General features: G+C 34.7%; 1 pseudogene; it reads left to right on the forward strand.

Annotated features, from left to right (window-relative positions):
- The first annotated feature begins 23,797 nt into the window (after positions 1–23,797).
- Positions 23,798–24,522, forward strand: LOC102495285 (60S ribosomal protein L7-like 1 pseudogene; annotated as a pseudogene).
- The last annotated feature ends 1,369 nt before the right edge of the window (positions 24,523–25,891 follow it).

A 25,891-nucleotide genomic window follows, 5' to 3' on the forward strand; every position in this document is an offset into this window, starting at 1 on the left:
CAGCAGCAACCTTAACTGGTTATGCCACTGTCGCTAGGGCCTGTATTTTCTATTTAGAATTTGAAAATATTTTCTCCCATTCTATGCGTTGCCATTTCCTTTATGTTTGTGCTTTTAATGCACTAAATTTTAGATTTTGATGAAGTCTAATTTATCCTTTTTTGTTTTATTTTGTTTTGTTTTGTTTTGCTGCCTGAGCATTTGGTGCCATATTTAAGAAATCACTATCAAATCCCATTTCAGGAAGCTTTTCCCTTATCTTTTCTTCCACTATTTTGTATAGTTTCGGCTCTTGTACTTAAGTCATTCATTCTGAGTTAATCTTTGTATGTGATATAAGGTAAGGATTAAACTACTTTTCAGGATGTACATTTTATGTTTTTCAGAAGTCCTGGTTGAATCTTTCTTTAAGTTTCCCAAATGTGAAAATTCTGCCTCAGAATCTGTACTTACTCTCTCATCTACTTGGAATGCTCTATATCCAGGAAATGAGATTGATTTCATCTTATAATAAAGGATTAAGTCAAATGTCACATCCTCTGGTAAGACCCCTGTTCTGAAAAATCTCCTGAGTTATCATCCCAGGATAAATCTATTATATTACCTTATTTTAGTTTCTTTATAGAATTTTTAACTTTCAACATTTTTTAATGGTTATCAGGGGCAGGGATGGGGGTGGAAATGGAGATATTTAGGTCAAAGGATACAAAGTTATCCTTACAGTTATGTAAGAGTAATAATTTTAGAGATCTAATATACAACATAAGGACTATAGTTATAATATTGTACTGTATTCTGGAAACTTGCTTAGAGAATAGATTTTACTTGCTCTACTCACAAAAAAAATAGGGTGCCAATGCAAGATGATATTAATTTGCCTGACTATAGTAATCACTTAACTACATATAACAAAATACCATGTATGTACACTTTAAATATAAACAATAAAAATAAGTATTGATTAAGTTTTTGTATTCCTCTTTAAATATCCCACTTCCTGTCTCTATAGAATGTAAACTCTATAAAATTAGGAACTCTATCTCATTACTTTATCATTAACTAGTGGTAAGAACTAAAGGGTGACACAACTGGAGATTAATAGATATTTTAAAAATTCTCAATAAGCTATCATTGCCAATAATAAACCCTAAACATTTTTTTCTGTTTCTGTATTTGTTCTATGTTGAAACTAAATGAATCAACATTTCATAAATATTCACAATAGTATTCAAAATGTGCATCCATATTTTTCCCTTTATAGAGTAAAAACAAAACAAAACTGTTTTATCATCAAAACAAAATCCAAGGCACAAAACTATAATACAAAGAAAGTGGTTACTACTCCCTTTCCAGTTTGTCTCTTTTCTTTTGTCCCATTACTTTTGAAGAAAATGCCATATGCTGTAAAGTTTAATGGGATGGCAAAATGACTTGAATACAAATTGTTCTGCATTACTTAGAAAATACATCATTTGGTTATGTAGCTTTCCTGAAATATATTTTGGAAAGTGTTTTTGTATATTTACTGGAAATACTAATTTAAATTGGACCATATTTCTCAACAGGGTGCAGATATGATTTTCAGCCAGAACGGTTATCAGAGTATATTGTTTCAGGCTATTTATTCAAGAAGAGAGAATAGAGGACAATTCTCCAATGGGAGTGAAAAAGTTGCATAATGATGCCATAAAACATTAACTTAACAGTAGGAAGTAGCACTTATGAGCCACTATAAGTTCTGTTCTCTTGGGTTTAATTTTTTTTTACAGCCATAATAAATCCAATAGATACATAATTTCCTTATTGAGTCAGAAATTGTATTTGTTTTCAAAAACTAGCAGTCTTCTACTAGCATAGGCGAACATTCACACAGATTACACAAACACAAAATTCATAAAACATCTGATGTATTTTGTTAAATTTAATTGCTCTAAGTGCATTTTCCTCTCAGGTATTTATTTGGGGATTATGGATTAAATTAATGCTCCCTTTGCATCTCAGAATGTCAAGATATGCTGTAAATTTTGTGACTATACTAAATGTGAAAACACTATCTTAATAGTCTTACCCGCTTACTACATAGATGTGTAAGATGGCAAATGGTAGAAAGACATTCAGTCTCAATGAGATAATACTCTGCTTATCTGAGTCCTTTCAAAGTGGAATGAAGTACAGATGTGATGTCTCTCTGTATTTGTATTATGCAAGATATAGCACCTCTGGGTGACAGCACACACTATTGAGTTCTCCAAAATCTCAGTACTAGGATCCCTTAAGATTTCAAGGTAAGTTTATCTATAAATTTGAGTCCAAGAGGTTTCAAATTTCAGTTTATTCCTAGAAGAGATACATTCTTAATTTTTAACAGATATTTTTGCTACAGGGCATGTGCACTCACCAGAGACACACAGAGGGAGAAAGTGAGAAATCATCCCCCAGGAATGGCTACACTGCAATCCCTTCTTCATTCTCCTCTCAGGATTTTGGACATGCACACACACACACACACACACCCCGTGTGAGTTTCAAGCCACAGGGTCTGGGACTCAAACCGTGGTTGACCATGTGGGAATTCAATGCCACAATAACTATGCCATCTGCTGGCCCCTATTCTTAATTTTTAAATGTACATTTAGCCATTGTATGTTTTTACAGCATACAATAATGGGTTCTCAAAGCATAAATGTATTGCATGTCAAGCAAGTCAGATTATTACCATACATAACAATTTTTCCATTCTGTGTTTGTTAAATTTTTTTTTCTGAGTTTATCTTCCCATCCCTAACTGTCCACACCCTCCTATGTAGTCTCTGGTATCTACACCTGCTGTCCCTGCTATTATTTCTTCCAGTCTTTCAGTTTCTGCCATACAAAGTCTGTTTTTAATAGTCTGGTTGGCTTCACTAAACATTATATCTTCTATATTCATCACTTTGTATCAAATGACAGGTTCTCATTGTTTTTATGCCTGAATAGTATTTTATAGTGTATATGTGCCACATTTTTTCAATCTAGTCATCCATTCTTGGACATTTAATTTGATGTCTTAGCAATTGTGAATAATGCTGCAATAAACGTAAATGTGCAAGTGTCTTTCAAAGTGTTTTCCTATCCTATGGGTAGATACCCAGGAGTGGAATTGCTAGGTCACATGGTAGTTCTATTTGCAGGTCTTTGGAGAAACTTCATATTGTTTTCCCCCTTCACCAGAGCTTCATCAGCACTTGTTTTTCATTTTTTAAACCATAATCATTCTGAATAAGGTTATAAATGGTATCTCTCTCTCTTTTTTTTTTTTTTGGGATGTTTTTCAGTAGGGTGCATCTACTTGCCTGAGAGAAAGACAGACAAAGTCAGTGAGAGGGAAAGTGAGAAATCACTCCCCAGGAGGGGAGGAGGGCCCTGCTGCAATCCTTTCTCCTCCATTCTCCTCCTGGGATCTTGGGAATGCATGCACATGTTCCTGGTACATTTTTCAGGCCACTGGGTCTAAGACTCAAACTTCTGTCAGCCATGTGGGAGTCTAGCGATATAACCACTACACCACATCTGCTGGCCCCTTCATTGTGGTTTTGATTTTCATTTCCCTTATGATAAGAGATGTTGAGCATTTTTTCATATGCCTTTTGGTTATTTGCATGTCTTTCTTGGAAAGCTGTCTGCTCAGCTCATTTGCCCATTTTTTAATTGGATTTTTTTTTTTTTTTTGGGCAGATAAGCTGCTTGAGTTCCCTATATTTTCTGTTTATCAGTCTTTTATCTGAAACGTCGTCTGCAAATATCTCTCCCATTCTGAGGCTTGCTTCTTTACTCTGATTGTTTCCTTTGCTGGGCAGAAGCTTTTCAGCCTAATGTAGTCCCACTTGTCTATTTTTGGGATTATTGCCTGTGTTTTAGGGGTCTTATTTAAGAAATCGTTGCCTACTCCATTATCTTCAAGAGTTTCCCTTATGTTTTCTACCAGTAATTTTATAGTTTGAAGCTTTATATTTAGATTTTTGATCCACTTTGAGTTGACTTTTGTTAATAGTGAGAGAGAGAGGCCCAGTTTCATTTCACTGCAGGTGAACATCAGTTCTTCAGCACTATTTACTGAAGAGACTTTCTTTTCTCCACTGGATTTTCTTGTGCCATTTGTCAAAGATCAGTTGGCTGTATTTTGGGGGTTTATTTCTGGGTTTTCTGTTCTGTTCCATTGGTCTATGTACTTGTTTTTCTACCAGTACTATGCTGTTTCAGTTATCATAGCTCCATAACGTACCTTGAGGTCAGATAGTGAGAAGCCTTCTACTTTTGCAGAGTATTGCGTTGGTGATAAAGAGCTTTATTTTTAAATGTTTTTGTACTTTAGTAAAAATCTCCATTTTCTGTGATAGTTTAAAACAAAATTAATTTCTTCGATATATAAAATTTGTTCTATTTTCACAGTAATTTTTCTCTCTCTTTTTTTTTCCTTTTTGGAGAGGTTTTTGTTATAGGGCACGTGCGCTCGCCAGACAGACAGAAGAGTGACATAGAGACAGAAAGCGAGAAATCACCGCCCAGGGGGGATGGCCACACCACAATCCCTTCTCCTCCATTCTCCTTTAGGGATCTTGGGCACGAATGCACACACACCCGGCATGAGTTTTAAGCCACTGGGTCCGGGATGCGAACCACCGTTGACTACGTGGGAGTCCAGCGACATAGCCATTATGCTAACTGCTGGTTCCCCCACAGTAATTTCTCTCAAAAGAAACTTATTTCATATCACTAACACTTCGAATGCATCAATTGATTATTTTAAATAATCCATAATCCTACACTTTTGGTCTTTTTCTTTTTTCTCTTTTTTCTGTGGACATGGAAGACAGATTTTCTTGCATAGAAAAACACAGAAAAACACATCGTGACTTTCCTGGTGACCTAATATAATGTTTTCTGTAAAACAGAACTTCATTCATTTGAATTGCATTATTAAGTTTCTTCTTATTTTTCTCTACTTCAGAAAAAAATAATTTTTTTATATTTACTTTCATAAGTTTTATTTTTCACAATTTGAAATATTTTCACTCCGTTTTATTATTTCTTCAAGTTCTCTAACACTATGGCATCTTTCTTAAATGTTGAATAAATATAGAATGTTTCTAACATGAAATATTTTCAATATCAACTATAGAGAGTCACCAAATGGGCACAACTCTAAAGTTAATTAATGATAGAAATATATACAGTCATTGAAAAGGAATTTTTATTGCCCTATCCATCCTTTTAATTAAACTTAATCATGCTAATTATCTCTTCAGAAAATTGTTTAGCTAGGCCAAGCGATATCAACAGGCATCCATTGAACTCTATGCCGTATTCTTGAATCTGAAGAGAGCTAAACTGCCTTGTATGCATGCTCCATTTGATCTGGTTTGTTAGCATTAAAGAAGTTACTTGAGAACAAAGTGAACAATGATATCCTGGATCACTATGTGACTAGTGAAATAATTTTCTTTATTATGAACATAAATACATGATCATGAATTTTATAAATAAAAGTCCTTATTTACAGATATTAGAGAGAGTGGATAAATATATCATCAAAAGGGTTGCTTGAATAAGCTCGGGTAGAATTATATCCAGGAGAAAATTTCTCAACAAGACATATTCATCAGTGAAGACATTGTCTTAGTCCTGGGAATGCTGCCACTATGGGTCTCTAGGGTTAATTGTCATGTTTTATTAGAGAACGGTATTGGCAGCACCACAGATCTCTGTCCTTCTCCTAGTCAGCTAATTGGTTAGATAAGCAATATTCACTGGCTTGTTCATAGAAATGGCTGCCTTCATTAAAAGAGATAAAAAGCAAAAGCACAGAGCGTAACTCTCATTCAAGATGCAGTCCCTGAAGTCTGACCAGCCATCTTGAAATGTCTCCCGAGGTCATGAAGAAAATGTCCATAAGAGAGTGTAGATGATCCCCTTATCTCATAACTCAAAGGCCTACAGAAATGAGCTGCACTTGCAGAGCTTCATTAATATGGAAAGATGGTTTCACTAATATCGAAAGATAGCACAGCAAAGATGCGAAGCCACTATAATGGCGTTCAAATCCCAGTTTTATCATTGACTCCTGCTTTGGGAAAATTGCTTGACTTCTCTTTCTTCCTTTTTCTCTTTTGTAAAATTGGGATTAATATAGTTCATAGTGTTGCTATAAAGATTAAAACTAATAATTGTTGTATAACCCAGAGAGCAGCATCTGGAACATAGTATAAATGAAAATAGTCCCACTTTATTCATGGGTTCACTTTCCATGATTTCAGTTAACCATGGTCAACTGCAGTTCGAAAATATTAAATAGAAAATTCCAGAAATAAATACTTTGTGTTTTAAGTTACATGTTATTCTGAGTACTGTGATGAAATCTCAACTGTTCTGCTCCCAGTTGCCTTGAAACATGAAGCCCCTTTGTCCAGTAAGTCCATGTCTACACCACTACTCACTTGTTAGCCACTTCCTAGCCATCTCAGTTATCAGACTGAAAAAACACAGTATACATAGAACTTGGTACCGTCCTCAGTTTCATGCATCCGCTGGGTGTCTTGGAACATATTCCCTGTGGATAAGAGAATACTGTATAATGAATTATTAAATAAAAATTCTTGCTAGGCTTGCGGTTATGCCTTTTAGCAGAAATATCTCACAGATGTCAGAAGCTCCAAAGTTAAGGTCACAATAGTCACGTGGAGGATGGAAGGAATTTTAAAACATTTTAGTCAAGTAATTTGAAAGTTATTTTTTACCAGCCTTGTTTTTAAATTTAAACACTTTACAGAAGCCTGTTTTATAAAATAGACAAAAGCAGAGTTCAGCATCATATATAACAAATCACCAGAAGATATTGCTTCTATCTAACTGAAACTTTGTACCATTTGATCAAGGTCTCCTTTTTCTTCATCCACTCCCCCAGCTTCACCAAAGACACACACCGTCCTCAGGTAACCACTATTTTACTCTCTATTTCTGTGAGTTTGACTTATTTAGATTCCATTAGTGAGATCACATGTGCCTGATTTATTTCACTTACCATAATGTTCTCCAGATTCAACCATGTTATGGCATAGTTTCTTATTTTTTTAAGAGTGAATAGTGCTAAATTGTGTGTGTGTGTGTGTGTGTGTGTGTGTGTGTGTGTGTATACATATGTATATATACCACATTTTAAACATCCATTCATCCTTTGATGGACATTTTGTTTGTTTCCATATCTTGTCTACTCTGAATAATGCTGCAATCATGGTGACTATAGTTAATAATAATGTATTATGTTTTTAGAAACTGCTTTTTGTTTTGCTTTATTTTCATTGCCAGAGGACACACATGTTCATTAGAAATAGAAAGAGAGAAAGCACTCCTCAATGGGGCATGGTCTCTGTACAATCCTTATCCCTTCATTTCCTAATCCTGTAAGGATATGGGGCATGCACACACACCTGCCCAGAATATTTTTCCAGCTGCTAGGAGCTGGGTTCAAACCACACGTGGTCATGAGGGATCTGGCTTTCTGTGCACAGAGATTAATCACTGTGGTGTGAGGCTGGCCCCTCAAAACTGCTTTTCAGTCACTATAATTATTTGCTCATTTCAATTATACTTTTCAACTTCAAAATGGTTATTTTGTTCATTTTTATTATAGTTTGTCTTTACTAATATGCTCAATGATGGGACATATATTCATACTTCATTTCTTTAGCCATACTCTCCTTCAATTTATTAAACATATTCTAAATAGTTGATTTTAAATCTTCGGAATATTGAATGTCTGGATTTTCTCAGTTTCTACTTATTCTTTTATTTATTTTACTATGTAATTGAAGTATTTTCTTATTTCTTTTCCTGCCTCATAGTTTTCTGCTGAAATTAGATATTTTGTGTATTATAACAATGTCAACCTCCAAAACCAAATTCTCTTCTCTTCCTAGGCTCAGTTGTCCTTCCTTATTTGAGTTGCTGTTAATTTTTAAATTTATTTTTTGTTTGTTTGTTTTAGTTTTCCCATCGGGTACATGTGCTCACCAGAGAAGGATAGGGAGAGACAGAGAGAGAAGGAGAGAGACAGAAAGTGAGGAATCATCCCCCAGGTGGGATGACAATGACACAATCCCCTCTCCATTTTTCTCTTGGGATTTTGGGAAAGCACACACATATACCTGGCATGTTCCTTAAAGTGCTGGATCAGGGACTTGATCCATATGTGGAAATTGACCTTATAGGGTCAACCCGCAGTTGGCGTAATGGCTATGTCGCTGGACTCCCATGTAGTTGACCGTGGTTCGAGTCCCAGACCCGGTGGCTTAAACTCACACCAGGTACGTGTGCATGCGTGCCCAAGATCCCGAGAGGAGAATGGAGGAGAAGGGATTATGGCATGGCCATTTTCCCTAGGGGGTAATTTCTGTCTTTCTAGCTTTCTGTCTTTCTCTGTCTTTCCGGCAAGTGCATGCGCCCTATAGCAAAATCTCTAAAAAAAAAAAAAAAAAAAGAAAGAAAGAAAGAAAGAAAATGACCTTATATACTCCCAGGGATATGTGGGAGATTTTCAAAACACTTTTCTTTTAATTTGTCTGATAACTCAGCTTTCATTCATCAGTTTTTCAGTCTCTGTGTTACTGGCCCCAACCTCAATCCATTATCCATGCAGCAGAGGCCAGTGCAGTTGCCTTTAAATGTTTTATTCAATTTCCTTCTCTGACCCCCTACTTCAGCCCTGATAGAACTTGGTGAAATAAAAGATTAACCTTTGAGGCATTTCTTCAGGGCATCACAAGATAGGTTGAAACAAACAACCACAACTCATGGGAGTATATGGTCTATTCTTTCCCCTCTTCACTATGAGCCTACACCAGGATGTGGGCAGTATTTTTAAGGCCACTAAAAGAATGTAAGGAATATGGGTGGGTTTCAGGTAAGTAAGACACCAAAAAAATTATGATAATGAGATTTATATTTTAATTTTCAACATTTACCTGGTTTTAGTAAATTTTAAAATAGTATCCGGAGTCTTGTAAAGGTAATTAAAGTAGTTTATGTCTGGTAATTCTCTCTGCTTTTGTGGAATTGGGAGTTTCCAAGTCTCCTGTTTTTCTCTGATGTCACTGGCAATTCATTTTTAAATAAGTATGCTATACCTTAATAGAGCCTAGAGACCTAAATGTAATAATAACACCATGTCAGGAAATTGAAGTTTGGGACTAATCACTGTTGTAACTTTTTATCTATGCTTCATCATGGCATTTAAATTTTGTTAATTTAATTAGCACCCCAGTGTTTAAGTGATGTTACATTTCCCATATCAAGGAAATTGTTTGAATTGCTTTTATACTAATTAGCTATATAAAAAAAAACACACCAAAAAGTCATTTTCAAATTAAAAAAATGATCACCTTGAAATGTTTGTTTTAGGTGGCCAATTTAGATTTGTTAATGTGCATGATTGTAAAATCTCCAATTTGCAATGAAAATGTAAGAATATTACTTTGTATAAACAGCTCATGTCTTCACATTCAAGCTAACATAGCAAGTATTCAGAAATTCAAACAAAAGCAATGTCCTTACTTTGAGTACCTAGTTGAATCCAAGTTTGATTTCATAAGGAAGGAAATGCTTGAAACATCTGAGCCCATCATTTTTGTTATCTTTGAAATACTGATAGTATCAAATATGGTGCATTTACAAAGGCAAGATTTAAACAAATTTTTCATACAACTTTATTTCCCCAAATATATTGACACAATTACTCCTTGTACAAATTTAATAACAAGTAAATGAAAATTTAATAACAAGTACATGAATTTTACTATTTATGATCTATTAAACTTAAGGTAACATTTGCTGTATGAATTATATATATATATATTTTATTTCATTATTTTTTTTAAGGACAGGATCTTGCTGTTGAAATCATGTTGCCTCAGCCTCCCAGCTGTCACTATAGGGACACACTACAATCTCTGATCTTTTGGTTGGGCTGGGAATTGAACTCAAACCTTCCATGTGGTCCTAGTTAGTGGAACACAGTATTTAACAGCATAACCCACAGCAGCTTTCTCAGAATTAATTTGTCCTAAATATTCTGATTTACTAAACAAAGGAGTAATGTCACTATCAAATAGTTATCCTTCATCCAGGGTGGATAAAAAGGTCCTTGCTTTTGTTTTTATGTCAATTATTATGTATTCCTCATTTTCCCTGTAGAGAAAATGAGCCCTGAAGAAAGAAACCCCATTGTCATGGTGATTTGTTTGTTTTGTGTTTTAAGGTTTTAGATTATTATTATTGCCATAGGGTGTGTGAGTTCGCCAGAGAGAGACAGAGAGAAATAGAGGGCAAATGAGAAATCATTCCCTAGAGAGGATGACCACATGGCAATCTCTTCTCTTCCATTCTGCTCCTGGGATTTTTGGCAAACACACATACACACCCCGGTGTGATTTTCAAGCTTCAGGTCCGGAACTTAAACTGTGGTTGGCCATGTGGAAATCCAGCACCTTAACCACCACACAACCTGCTGGCCCCTTGTTTTCTAATTCAGAATAAATTACTTCAAAAAGAAAAAAAAAATCCATGATTCACTAATAATGAGATATTGACTCTGAAACATATGTGGATGTATATAACACATACAGAGAAATGACCTTGTAGAGACGTGTCTTATATTCGTTAAAACTATAGACTTTGTCATTGAACAGATCTGGGTTGGGATCCTACTTTCACAACTAAAAGCTGTGTGAACTAAGGCAAATTAAATAAATTCTCTGTGTATTAGTTCTGTCAACTGTAAAATAAAAAAGATCACAGTGTGTAGCTCAAGAGTTATAGGAGGATTAGATAAATTAGCTCTTAGAAACTTGTGTTATGCTATGAAATGCTCCCATGTGAGAATGCAACATGAAGTAGTAAGGAAAACATAAACCTTGAATTCAAATTACAGAATACATCACAAATATTCAGGTATTAGTGAAATGTGCTTCTTATGTTGGTAAAAATTACGTAACAGTATTCTTGGCACATAGATTTTATTCCATAAAATTAATTCCTTTCTTTCATTGTTCTTTTTATAAAAATATTTACAAATATTGCTTTGGTAGATTCCAATTTTTTGCTCTATCACAGAGTAAGAATTAAATGAGACCATAAGCAGAACCCAATGTATAGTAGATGTTTCACACAATTTGTGATAGTGATGATGATGATGATGATGAAAACTTCAATAATAAATAAAGGTATCAACTAAATGGGCTTTTTAAGAGATGGTTAGGACAAAATGGATAAACGACTGCCTTAAAAGAATAAGGTAAATATTCAGGAGATAGAACTTAATGGCTCATGATATTTGCAGGCTTATAGAATACAGAACGGAACAAGTCTATGTATGTGTTCCACAGCAAATGACTTCAACCATTTTTCTTCTAACACACATTAAAAAATGATGGTATTAACTTGATTGTCACACTTACATAGGACATGCTGAATTTCCTTTTTACTTGACAAGATTCTACTCAGGAAAAAATGTTAAATTGTTAGTATGGATGACCTAGTTTAAGAATAAACTTAAGTGGACTCTACTTTAAGTGAAACATTATGTTCTGTTTCTAGAAATGATAGTTTGAGTGATATGGGCCAGTACTTTGATAATTACTAAAAATGATGAATAAAATAACAAAAAAATGCCATGTGAAATAACTAGTGTGTTGACATTTCAGTATGTTATTGATCAACCCAGATGTGAGAGAAGTGGAGAGCCCACATACATGAACTTAGCATTTGGGTAGCTATCTGCTGATTCTGAAAGTTAAGCTAAGGACTAAGTTGAGCAATGCTTTTACTTGACTCACTTACATAAAGAGTTGTCAATATTAAAGATCAGTGCTTTTTAACCTTAGTTAAACTATGCTGAGGAACTATAATCTCAGATGGAGAAAGAACTAGAATTAGACGAGTATTCTCAGAGACTAAATCCCATGTTTGAATGGTATCAATCCTGAAAGGTTTGGCTTACTGACAGGGATTTTTTTCTACCTAATCCTCTATAAAAATGTACTTCAATATTTTTTTAAGAGAGGTTTTTGCCATAGCACGTGTGTGCTCACCAGAAAGACAGAGAGAGACAGAGGGACAGAAAGCTAGAAATCACCCCCCAGGGGGGAGGGCCACACTGCAATCCCTTCTTCCTCCATTCTCCTCTTGGGATCTTGGGAACACATGCATATGGGCATGTGTCTAAACCACCGGGTCTGGGACTCGAACTGTGGTTGACTACATGGGAGTCCAGCGAGGCAGCCATTACACCATCTGCTGGTCCCAAAATATAGTTCAAAATGAATATATAATTCAGCTGGAAAAGAAATTATAATTCTGTATCTCTGATCAATTTTATAATTTTTGAAACTTACTATAGCAATCAAAAATAGTCAGGCATATAAATAATTACACCATGTGACCAAAAACTAGTAAATATTATAGAATACAGAAATCAAGAAATAAACCAGTGGGTTAATTAAATAATGGAGAGGTTGTTTTTATATGGAATTAAAATAACCATGAATGATAGAACAATTGTCTAGAAGACAAGATGGAAAATGTAAAATGGTACTGAAAATTATAATTATAAACTAAATAAAATTGTACATGGTCGTCCTTCTGTATTTGCAGGAATTTGGTTCTAGGACCCAGTGTATATCAAAATCTAAGGATGTTCAAGTACCTTGTATAAAATGAAATAGTATTTCCATATAACCTACACACATCCTCTTATATCCTTTACGTCCCCTTGAACTACAGAGTTGGCTATGTGGGGTCCAGTGCCTTAAACATCTTGACACTTGCTGGCTGAAGCAACCATTCTTAAGCCACTCCAGGACTGTAGCTGCCACCTCTCCTAACCCTGTGCATGTTCCTGACTTCTGAGTTGTGGCCACACTGTGAGTACCCACCTTTTAGACCCGGAGTCTGTGACTTTACTGTATCTGCTCACACCTCAGGCACTGGAGTCATTACCATTAAAAGTTACAAAACACCCTGAGCCTAGAGTTAAGATCTCTTTCTGCAAAACCAGACTTCAGATATGAGTTCAGTCACATAAGATAATTCACATTAGCCACACCTGGAAGCTGCTAAACCTATAGTCACAATCACGCCAGACCCCGTCTCTATGGCTGTGATGTATGTGCCCAAGCCTCAGACACAAGTCGTCAACATAGCAAGATAGCATAGACTCCTAGGACTTGAGAAGAGTTTTCTATGCATATTCCTATTTTCCAAACACTAGCTCAGTCACCACTGAGTGTCACCCTATCCCTCAGACACTAAAGACACTGTAGGTCTGTGATGAACAAGAAGATCTTTGTGGAAAGCTCAAGATAACCACAATACAAAAACTCATTATATTATAGAAACACAAAAATCAAAAAGTAAAAAAACAAAGTATACCAGTCCAGAAGATCATCTAATCATAAAGGAAGACAAGAGAGGAAGAAAGAATCAGCCAATAGTTAAAAAGTGACAGCAGTAAGTCCTTATTTATCAATTATTTTGAACAGATATGGATTGCCTTGTCAAATCAAAAGGCAGAAAGTGGTTATATGGATTTAAAAAGATCCAGGTATATTTTGCATAGAAGCAACTCAATTCACCTTTAGGGCACATATGGATTGAAAGTAAAAGAATAGTGAAAGATATTTCAAGAAAATAGAAACCAAATGACAATGGAGGTATCTATCCTTATATCAGATAAAATACATTTTGCATCAAAAACTGAAAAAAGAGATAATTAATATTATTATATAATGATAAAGAGGTCAATTCATCAAGAGTACATAAGAATTACAAATATATGTGCAACTAACATTGCAGTATTTAAATATGCAAAGCAAATATTAATAAACCTAAAAGGAGAGCTGGATTGCAATACCATAATGGTAGGGACTTTACTACACCATTTTCAACAATGGACACCTCATTCAGGCAGAAAATCAATAAGGAAACTTGGACTTGAACTATACTTTAGACCAAATGGGTCTAACTCATATTACAGAATACTCCATCTAATAATAAAATGTACATTTCTCTCAAGAATATATGAAACATTCTATAGACTAGATCAGGTCATAGGCCACAAAATAAATATTAACAAATTTAGAAAGACTGAAGTTCTATCAAGCATCTTTTCTTACCCCAATTGTATGAAGTATAAATCAGTAACAGAAGGAATTTCAGGAAATCCACAAATACCTGGAAATTAAACAACATGCTTCTGAACAGCCAATGGATCAAAGAAAGGAATTAAAATGGAAATTAAGAATGATCTTGGGACAAACAGAAAAATGGAAACACAATATATGAAACGTATGGGATGTAGGAAAAGCAGTTCTAAGAGAAAGATTCATCGCAATACACTCCTATCTCAAAAAAGGGAGAATAATTTCAAAAGAGCAATCTACCAATACACTTTGCATAACTAGAAAAAGAAGATTAAACTCATCCAAAAATTAGTAAGAGAAATGCAATAAAGGTTAGAGAACACATTTTAAAAAGTATACACAAGAAATAATAAAAATATTAAAAAATATATATATATACACATACTTTTAAAAGTCTATGAAAAATAGAGAGAAAACTCAAATAAATGCAATTAGAAATTAAAGAGGAGATATTACAACTGAGACCATAAGAAGGCAATGTATCATAAGAGATAACTGTAAACAATTACATGAAACCAATTGCATAAAAGAAGGAAAGGATAGAGTCCTAGAAACATGAAACCTACCCATGACTGAATCATGAATTAGAATATCTGAATGAAACAATAATGAGTAAGAGGGAAAGTGAGAAATCACCCCCTGGAGGGCTGGCCATGTTATAATCCCTTCTTCTCCATCGACCTCCTGAGACTTTTGGTATGCACATACACATGCGCAGAGTGATTCTGAAGCCACCACGTCCAGAACTCAAACTGCAGTCAGTCATGTAGGAGTCCAGACCGTTAACCACCATGCCACTTGTTGACTCCCAAATGATCCTTTTAATATGATGTTGAGTTCTGTTTGGTAATATTTTGTTGGGAATTTTTACATTTATATTAATCAGAATCATCTTGCAATTTTCCTTTCTTATAGCGTCCTTGTATGGTTTTCATATCAGAGTAATGCTAGCTTTGTAAAATGAGTTTGGAAATATTTCCTTCTCTTCAGAAATTGAGGAGAATTGCTACTAATTCTGCTTTAATGTTTGGTAGATATCAGTAGTGAAGCCATCAGGTACCAATTGTCTCTCTGGTGAATGCCTTCACCCCATGGAAAAATGAAGAAAGAAAGAAAGAAACAAAGAAACAAATTGTTCATCATAATCAAGTCTGATTTATCACAGAGAAAAATATTTAAATAGATGCAAATCAATCAATGTGACACACCACGTGAAGGACAATAACTACATTATCTTGTTCAATAGATGTAGTAAAAGCATTTAATAAAATTCAATATCCTCTCATGATAAACATTCCCCATAAAAAGAAGTAATGTACTTCAATACAACAACAGTAAATATTATATATAACAAACCCACAACTAACATCATAATGAAGAGTGAAAACATGAAAGTTTTTCTCTTAAGATCCAAAACAAGTCAATCATACCTACTCTTTGCCACTTGTATTCAACACGGTACTAGACATTCCAGCCAGTGTGATTAGATAAGAAACAATAGAAGGTATTTAAGTAGGATGTCTATTTGGATATGGCATCACATTATATGTAGAAAACTTTAAATATTCAATCAGAAAAACATTAGGTCTAACAAATACATTAGCAAAGTTGTAGAATACGTCAGCACACAAAATTAAGTGATAAGTAGCATTCCTGTACACTAAGACCAAACTATTCAAACCAGTAAACGAAGAAACAATCCTATTTTGATAGCCACCAAAAATAAAATACTCAAGAGTACATTTGACTGAGGAGTTAAAATATCTGTACATTGAAGAAAGAAATTGAAGGAGACACATATAATGGAAATATATTCTGTACTTACAGATTGGAAGAATTAATATTCTTAAAATGTCTATACTGCCCAAGCAACCTACAAATTCAATGCAACTTTCATCAAAAGTCCAATGATATTTTCCACAAAAAATATTCTAAAATTTTTATGAAATCACAGTAAAAACCAAATACCCAAAGCAATCTGTAGCAAAAAGAACAAAGCTTAAGATAACATACTATGTATCCAAAAGAAATAAAATCAGTATGTGGAAGAGATATCTACACTCACATATTAATTACAGTATTACAATAGCAAAGATATAGAATCAATCTGTGTCCATTGATGGATATATGAATCAAGAAAATGTGTATATATACACAATGGAATACTATACTACCATTAAAAAGAAGGAAAAAAAATCTGTCTTTGGCATATTGTTACATGGATGAATTTGAAGGATATTATATTAAGTAAACTTGGACAGACACAGAGAGACAAATACTGCTTCACTTCACTTATATATGAAATCTAAATTTGTTACACTCACAGAAATAGCAAGTAGACTAGTGGTTACCAGAGAGTGCAGGGTGAGGGGATTGGAAGATATTTGTCAAAAGACACAAAATTTCTGTTAGGAGGAATAAATGTAAGACTCTATTGCACAATTTTGTGAGAATAATAACAATATATTGTATGCCTGAAAATTGCTAAGAGGGTAGATTTTAAGTGTTCTCACCACAAATAAAGTATGTAAGGGAATACACATGTTAATGAACTTTACTCAGCCATTCCATAATGTGTACATATATCAAAACATAATATTAATATTGCACATCTTACATATGTATAACTTTTGTCAATTTCAAAAATATAGAAATAGGGAACCAGCAGTTAGCGTAATGGCTATGTCGCTGGACTCCCACGTAGTCGACCGCGGTTCGCGTCCCAGACCCGGTGGCTTAAAACTCACACCGGGTGCGTGTGCGTGCGTGCCCAAGATACCGAGAGGAGAATGGAGGAGAAGGGATTGCGGCGTGACCATTCCCTATGGGGGGTGATTTCTCGCTTTCTGTATCTCTGTCTCTCTCTGTCTGTCTGGCAAGCGCACGTGCCCTATAGTGAAAACCTCTCAAAAAAAAAAAAAAAAAAAGAATAGTCACACCAAATTACTTCTCCATTTCTTCCTCCTTTTAGGAATTTGGGCACACAAGCACAGGCACCTGGTGTGATTTTTCCAAGCCTCAGGGTTTGGGATTTGCCCATGTTGGATCTAGCCTCCTTAAGCACCATGCCACTGACTAATCCTAAATTCGTTTAAAAAATATATAATTGAAACTACAATATGCTAACACCAGATACAACCAAAATGATAAAATGAAATGTAAAAAGACCAAAAATGTCAAGTTTTACTGATGAAGTAGAATAATGTGTAGTCTTACATGCTAATGATATGAATTTAATTTTTCTCAATGATTTTGTAAGTCTCCAGTTTTATCTGCTAAAGTTGAAGATATGTTTACTGTGTGATACAATTCCACTACTACATATATACCTGGCAGAAATGAGCTAACATTTTTGCCAGAAACAACGGTCAAGAAGGCTAAAATCAGCATTAATTATAATAACTCCTAACTGAAAATAGGTGTTCATCAGCAGCATAATAATGTAAATATAACCATAGACCAAAATATTAGTTAATAATGAAATTGTATAAACTATTGTCACACATGACAACATAAATGAATCTCAAAATCATTATGCTGAAAGACAAAGGACATAAAAGAATAATTTTAGTCCAAAATTAGACAAAATCTTACTTTAGTAGGGGCCAAGATAATGGTTCCCTTTGGAACAGAAGGCGGGAAGAGCATTTAGGAAGGAACATGAATGGACCTTTCCAGATATTGGCTATGCTGTTCCTCTAACTGAATAGTGGATGTATGGTTTTATGTGGAGATTACATCTTAATAGAGCTCTTAAGATTCTTCTACGTTTCTGAATATATGTTTTAGCTAAATATAAACTTTTGCTGAAGACACTGATGAATTAAATTCCTTAGAAAATGTGATTTTTGATCTATCATTGGAAGTAAATTATTTGTGACAACACATGTAGAAGAATTGTCTCCTAGCTAGTATTTTTTCTGATAGCCCACCTGATACATTGTGCTTTATTCGAAGTCTTTGAGTTCTGAATAAGTAGATGCATGTCTTGAAGAATCGAGTTCTAATTTCTGTATTTAACTGTGGGATTCCACTTTTAAATCAACTATCAAATAACATTACCATTCATATAGCTGTGTTTATATGTAAATTGATTTACTCACAATGAGAAACTTTACTGACTTCCTGTTTCACTTGAGAAGGAAAAAGAAGATAAAATGTTGACTCAGTAACTAAGTCAGTTAAGTGGGAAAACATATTCTCTTTTTGAAATCCCAAAAGTAAATAGTAATAGAATTTCAAAAATGGAAAATTTAATAGTAAGGGTATATTTTTTTGTTGTTAATTTTATTCAATATGACTGAACAGTTTCTACATTTAACCACAGTTAACCCTGTATCAAAACTTTTCTAAAGCTGGAATATGGGAAATAAATAAACAGACATTCCCATAGGCATATATATAACATAGGGAGATTGTGACAATTAAATGGATAATAAGAAGCTCCTCAACTTACAATGGGGTTATGTACCTCTAAACCATTGCCTTTGTGTCTGTTTATTTTTCTTTAAGTATTGCTTATTTAATTTTTAATTTATATCATTATTATTATTTTTTCAATTTGCTATAGGGCACATGTGCTCACCAGAGAGAGACACGGTGAGGGGCAGTGAGAAAGCAAGCCACCAGATCCAGAATTTGAACCATGGTCAGTCATGTGGGAGTCTAGCACCTTTACCACCATGCCACCATAGGCCCCTATGTCTATCGTTATGTAGAAAATATCATGAGTGAAAAATTCATTGTGAGTTCATACAATTATAAACTGTCAAAATCCTCTATCTGAGTTGGGTTACAATTTCTAGGAAACAAGTATCCCTTTCACACCATTGTAAAGGCAAAATATTTTAAATTGAGCTATCATAAGTTGAGGAACATCTGTACATTAAAATTTAGTTATTATGCATTATTTCTGTTTTTTTAAAAAAATTGTTTTATTTAAAATTATTTATTTGTTTATTCTTAGTTTGACCAAGAGGGGCAGAGAGAAAGAGAGAGAGAGAGAGAGAGAGAGAGAGAGAGAGAGAGAGAGAAAGGAGCCACCAGGTCTCACACTCAGGTCTCAAACTCAAAACTCCAGTCACCCAGTGGAGTCTAGCACCCTTAACCACCATGCCACCTGCCGGCTTCATGCATTATTTCTTAATATTACAGAATTGTGATCCCTAAGATGTATGCACTTGATAAACAAAACTGCAGTATTTTCATAGTCAATAATTATTTTATCAAAATTCAAAGATAATATAGAAGTATTGCTCTAATATGAATATTCTCAATAAAATATCATTGTTATGTTCTACTTCTAATTATGAACCATTTCATTAAATGGTAATACTTATGCTTTGCATCTTTCTGTCAACATAAAACTTACTGTTTAAAATATGCTTACTGAAGCATTCTCTCTGTATTTATTCCTCCTGGGGAAAAAAAAATCTCTATACATTTTGGCTAGACTACTTTCATCCCTGTTATTAGAGCCTTCATGTCAATATTTCATATTAAATTTGCTCAACTTAAGCATTCAAAGTATTATTGCAATTAGTCTTTTGGATCTATATTTTAGTCTAGCTTTCTCTTTCTCTCTGTTGTATTACATTCAGTTATCACAATTAATTTCTGTCTAATTCAATATTTGTGTGGCCTTTGGTAAATTACTACATCCCTTGGAAACTCGTTTCTCAGTTTCTAAAAGAGAGTAGTTTAAAAATATCTAATTCTCAATTAAGTGATAAGAAATAAATAAAATTAATTTTGAAAAGTAATTAGCATAATGCAAGTGATTGCTAAAGAAATGTTTTGCATTAAGATATTTATTTATGTTTTGATTTCACAATTCTCACTAGGACTAGCTCCATGTTATTGGTAAATACTTTAATCAGAAACTGGATTTACTAGGTGAGCTTTTAGTGGAAAGATGCTACCATGTTTTAGGAAGGAAACTGTGTCTGGCCTAAAGGAAGAAGTAAGAGTGGGTACCTTTCTGACAGTCTTTTCTTAGGACTCTGACTCTTAAGAGCTGACAGAGGGAACTGAAAGTTGGGTGCCTCTCCTCTGAATACTTCAAACACAGAGAAAGAGTGGAATTTTTTGGTAGTAGGCTCTCTGATGGATGTAGACCAATGGGAGAATGTCACTGAGTGGTTTAGCTAAAGTATCAGATCAGAGCGGCCAGCAGGTGGCGAGGCAGTTAAGGCGCTGGATTCCCACATGGCCTACAATTGTTCACATCCTGGACCTGGCAGCTTGAAAATCACACTGGGCACTTACATGTGCATGCACCAAATGCCAAGATGCAAATAGAGAAAAGGAACTGTGGCCATCCCTCTCGGGGGTATTTCTCACTTTTTCTCTTTGTCTCTGTATTTCTTCAGCAAGTGTGAACTTTCTTTGGCAAATATCTAAAGAAAAAAAAAGTAATAGTATCAGATCATGTAAAAAGTAATAGCATCATATCACATAAATAAAAAGCAAACTAGAGTGATTCAACAATATTTCAATAGTAGGTTAAAACTCTAGCTATGCTATTTAATATTTTTTAAGATCTTGGAAAAATCTCTTAAGATCTACAAATCTCAGTCTCCTTATATTTAGAAAAGGAATAATAATATCACAAAACTCAATTGGTTATTGAGTTGAATAAATGATGTAATTTAAATACAGTACATTCCATAAATGAGTCATTCAACAAAATACCAAAAATATAACTATTATCACTTCTTCCCATCCGTTCATTAAGGAAATCAAACCTCTATTAACACATGTCTTTTTCTGATTAATACAGAATTATGGCCTAACCTTATTCTAATAATCCCTAAGCTGACTGGACATTAGAACACTTAAGAAATTATATTTGTTTAAAAATGTAAGTATAGACTATTAATAAAAAAATTCCAAGTACAATTTTTTCTAACTTTTCAGTTTATTTTGAATTTTATATTTGAGAAATTGTCAAATGGTATTTATAATAATATGCTATGAAATTATTACATTTTTAATTGGCCTCTAATGTATTCCACACTGGTAGGGATATTTCCCTGTTTTGTTCACTGCTATATATTCAGCCTGGCATATCTTGGTTCTCAGCAAATAATCATTGAATGAATTCATTCAAATCTGTTTCTCCCTGATGTGGACAAATAACCAGTTTCAAAGTATAAATATAATATATTTTGAGATACTGATAAAATTACAGCCAAATTTTTGAGGTTACTGACAAAATGTACAACAGGTACATATAGTGCATGTATTTAATGACAAATAAATCTTAGATCTCTGTTGTCCCAATATCACCATTCATTTTTAGAACATACTGCAAAACTCTGTATGATATCTCTATGCTTTCAGACACATTGGAAAAAAAGTTACAGAGAAGCCAGATGGATGGTTATGACCGTAATCCAGAAAATAGAATGACGACTGGGGACCAGCAGTTAGCGTAATGGCTATGTCGCTGGACTCCCACGTAGTCGACCGCGGATCACATCCCGGACCCGGTGGCTTAAAACTCACGCCGGGCGTGTGTGCGTGCGTGCCCAAGATCCTGAGAGGAGAATGGAGGAGAAGGGATTGCGGCATGACCATCCCCTTTGGGGGGTGATTTCTCGCTTTCTGTCTCTATGTCTCTCTCTGTCTGTCTGGCGAGTGCACGTGCCCTATAGCAAAAAAAAAAAAATAGAGTGACAACTAAGCAACTCAGTAAAATTACTGCATAATTACTATTCATAATTAGAGGAATCTTACAGGGAAAGCTCCATTCTTTTGAGAGAAAACTGGCATTTATTTTAGAGAAAGTTTTCATAGGTTGCACCCCCTTAAACATGTCATATTTCCAACTTACTATTGTTTACCTTATCATTTTTAAATTTATGATAGTGTGGAAGTAATACACATTTGATAAGAATTGTACTTAAAATTTGGAATTTTGATTCAAAATCCTTTATAGTAACTTCATTATAAAGTAGGCTTTGCTTCAGATGATTTTGTCCAATTGTAAGAGAATGTAGATGTTCTGACATGTTTGAGGTAAGTGAGGCTAAACTATGATGTTTGAAAGGTTGTATATATTAAAATCCATTATCAACTTATGATATTTTCAATTTACTATGGGTTTATTGGAATATAATCTCACTGTAACTATAGGAGCTTCTATATTTTTCTCCCACCCTCCTATTAATCTGATCTTTTATGTGCTTTAGATGTAGAGTCTTTCAAGGGAAAAAAAAGCAAAATGTGATTTCCTTTTTACTTATTAATATTATACTACTGTTTGTTTATGAATATTTGTTTTAAAATAGATTAAAAATCTATAGGTGTGAATAGTATCAGTACACTGTTTTCCCACTCCACAAACTAAATGGTACACAGTTTGACAATATTGTTTCATTTTTCTCATTACTTTATTGCATAACAAGACTTAATTTTGATTAGCAACTCCTTAATGGTAACAATATTGCATAACAAGGGTTAATTTTGATTAGCAACTCCTTAATGGTAATGATTCATTAAGTATATTCTACATTGGGGTAGCACAGAGGAGGAAAAAAATTTTCACGATTGTTGAAAGATGAAAATATATGAATTTAAATTCTATAATGAACCTTTGTGGTCAAATTAAAATATTTTTCATATATTTCAGTAAATGTGATTGTTGTTTTGGTATAATATGTAAAGAGTTATGGAGCTATTTAGTGATTTTTAGTCAAACTTCTTTTAATCACAATGTTCATATACTGGAGTATTCTGACTATTCAATTTTTCTTGAAAAAAGGCTCTTAACTACAAAACTTTTTTGAGAACTATTTTCAGTATATGTGTTCACTTTGGTGCATAAGTAATATATGGGCAACATATGTTGATCTTTACTGATAATTGGAAATCCTATAGATTCTCTGTCTCAACAGTCTAAATGCCATCATTTCTTTGTAGGCCTAGGTAGAGACAGTGTAAGGGGCTGGACTGAATGTATTAATATCTTCAGACATCTACTGATATGCTTTTGTCTGCTTACCTAGTTTGACAAAAAAGAAAAAAATCCTGTATTCTATATCCAGTTTATCAGTTTATTGTGAGATTTAAATAGGGATGCAAAACCTTGATATGAAAATCTATTGAAATGCAAAATACATGTTCATGCAATAATACTTATTGAATGCTTAAGTGTGTCAGGTCTGATGTTAGTTATTATTTATGTATTTACTGTAAAAATGTATGCTTAGATTATTTAATCTCTTTCCTCTAGGCAAAAATTAAATATCACCAAAATGGCAAAATTGTAATGGGAAATTTGCATTCATTTGGCCATGGTTAGTCCAGGTTTTACTGTATTTCAGATGCTAGTTATGTTAGTTCATTGTCTTTAAATCTTTAGCAGTTTTGAAGTCTTCTTTTGTGATGTGTACCATTATTACTGTGACTGAGACTTTGTCAGCATTTCTTTCTTGCAAATTACAAATACACATGCACACATATGTGCCATCATGGATGCAGACTATTAAAATTATTAACTAACATGAGATACTGTGTTGCATATGTTGCCTGTGTGTCTACAATGACACATACTGACTGAAAATATGGCAGAGACAGAGCATAGGAAAAAGATCCTTTTGGTTCCAGTAAATCTCCTGAAAAAGAGAAAGGTTTATCAAGCCCTTAAAGCCACCCAAGCAAAGCAAGCACTTTTGGCAAGAAAAGGGCTCAGATTTAAGTGACTGGAATAGTTCATAAATGATTCTTGGTAGCAGCAGAGTGACATGGTACATCTGAGATGAATAGAAATGAAACCTTATGCCTTGGAAATGCCGGATAAACGTTAATTGGCCTTTGTAGTACGGATCCAAAGGACTGATGGGATGAGTTCAGTGGTGCAGGAGACCATTGTGAGACTGCGTCTTAGGAAAATTTTCAGTGGTGTTTTCGTCACAATCATTCCTCAAGGTCTAAGAACACTGTGAATAGTGGAGGCTTATGTGACCTGGGGATTTCCAAATCTGAAATCTGTCCCAGAACTCATCTATAAACATTGCCAAGCCAAGGTCAAGAATAAGTCCATCCGTCTGACAGAAAACACAGTGATTGATGAGCATTTAGGGAGGTTTGGTGCCATTCGTTGGAAGATCTCATTCATGAAATTGTCTTCCCTGGGTATTATGTCCGGGATAGCTCACGTTTCTCATGCCATTTTCACCTTTTGGTGGCCTGTCACACCACCAAGAACAAAGTAGGCTTCCTCAAGGAGATGGGCTCACCTGGCTATTGGGGTGAACTCATCAATCAGCTCATCTGCCAGCTTAGCTAGATCTAGCATACCCGAAAGCACAGTGTTTTTGAAGCACGTGTTTTTGGGTTTTTTGAATTGTTATCAAGGATCTTCAGAGAAGATTATTGCCTGATCTAATTTCAGAGACTGGAAAGAAAGAGTGTCAAAAACACAACAGTGTATGTTCATAACATGCACCCACTCCCCATCACAGTCCAGTTGCAAAGAAAAATTCCAGCATTTTCTATATTGGCCACTGACTTCTCTGACATTCAGCACATGCTATGGAGGAGGGAGCCCTGCTTCATCACATCTATCCTGGTCTTTAATATTGGTGAATGAATAACTCAAACTTGTACAAGACCCCTAAGAATCCCAGAAGAGTGGACCAAGCCTGGGGCAGACTTGAAACTGGAGGATCCTAGGATCTTGTTTTGAAAAGATTTAAAATACAGTTAAGAGGAAACTGAAAATCAAATGCTGAGTTGGTTGTGCTGTGAGATTATGTCCACCTTTTTGAAACCTCTGATAGCTCTCACATTTGACAGGCTCTTAGTGTATCTGATGGATTTTTTGTCTAGTTTGCAACTATCTTAGTCTTTTTCTCTATCTCAGCATTAGAGAAAGACCCCTTTTTCAGGAAAACATGTATATACTCAAAATTTTGCTTGGAATTTTAGGATGCTCGTAGACCATTCTCAGGGACTTCTGAACCTCGTATGAGGAAGCCCTGCAGTTTGTGCTGGTAGAACATATTTTACCAAGACTTTTCCCCTTCAATCCTATTTGCCGTTTTCTCTTAGAACACAGTGACAAATTGTGTTGTCTCCTGTACCATTTATAATTCTGGAGGTGGCCAACATTTTCCCCCCTCAGGTGGAATGGCCTGGTTTCCTTGATGATACCTGTCTCCTTAAAACCAGATGGAGAAGGAGTAAGCCATTTTCTTGGTTTAGCATGGGTTGAATTGTTGTATTAAGCCCCAAGCAAGCAGCTTGGTTAAAACATTTTCCTCGCATACTCCTGACTCCAGAAGTACTCTTGCCCTACTGGCAGTGGGAGAGTAGGCCAGAAACAGGGTTTCTAGAGATATTTATGTTGGAAAAAATGGGTCTAGTACTGATTGGCTTCTCAGTGTCCACCCATATGTGGGCCTTCCCTCTGCTCTCTTCAGTTAGTTGCCTCAGCTTGCCATCTCAGCAGTTGGTGAGGATGTGCCAGGCTGAAGCCTAACTTGAAAACATGCTTAACCATTGTGTTTCCTGGTCTTTTCAGATCATCTATGCTGCAATTTTGAATTAGGTGCCCTCAAACATGGCTATGAAGTTTAGAGGGATAACAATACCTTAAAATGTGCCAAGTTATGAAATAATTAATTAGGTTGATCGGCTCCAGAGGTGATACTCTT

This window comes from Tupaia chinensis, unplaced genomic scaffold (genome assembly GCF_000334495.1).
Source record: "Tupaia chinensis unplaced genomic scaffold, TupChi_1.0 Scaffold143996_1, whole genome shotgun sequence".
Taxonomy (NCBI): domain Eukaryota; kingdom Metazoa; phylum Chordata; class Mammalia; order Scandentia; family Tupaiidae; genus Tupaia; species Tupaia belangeri.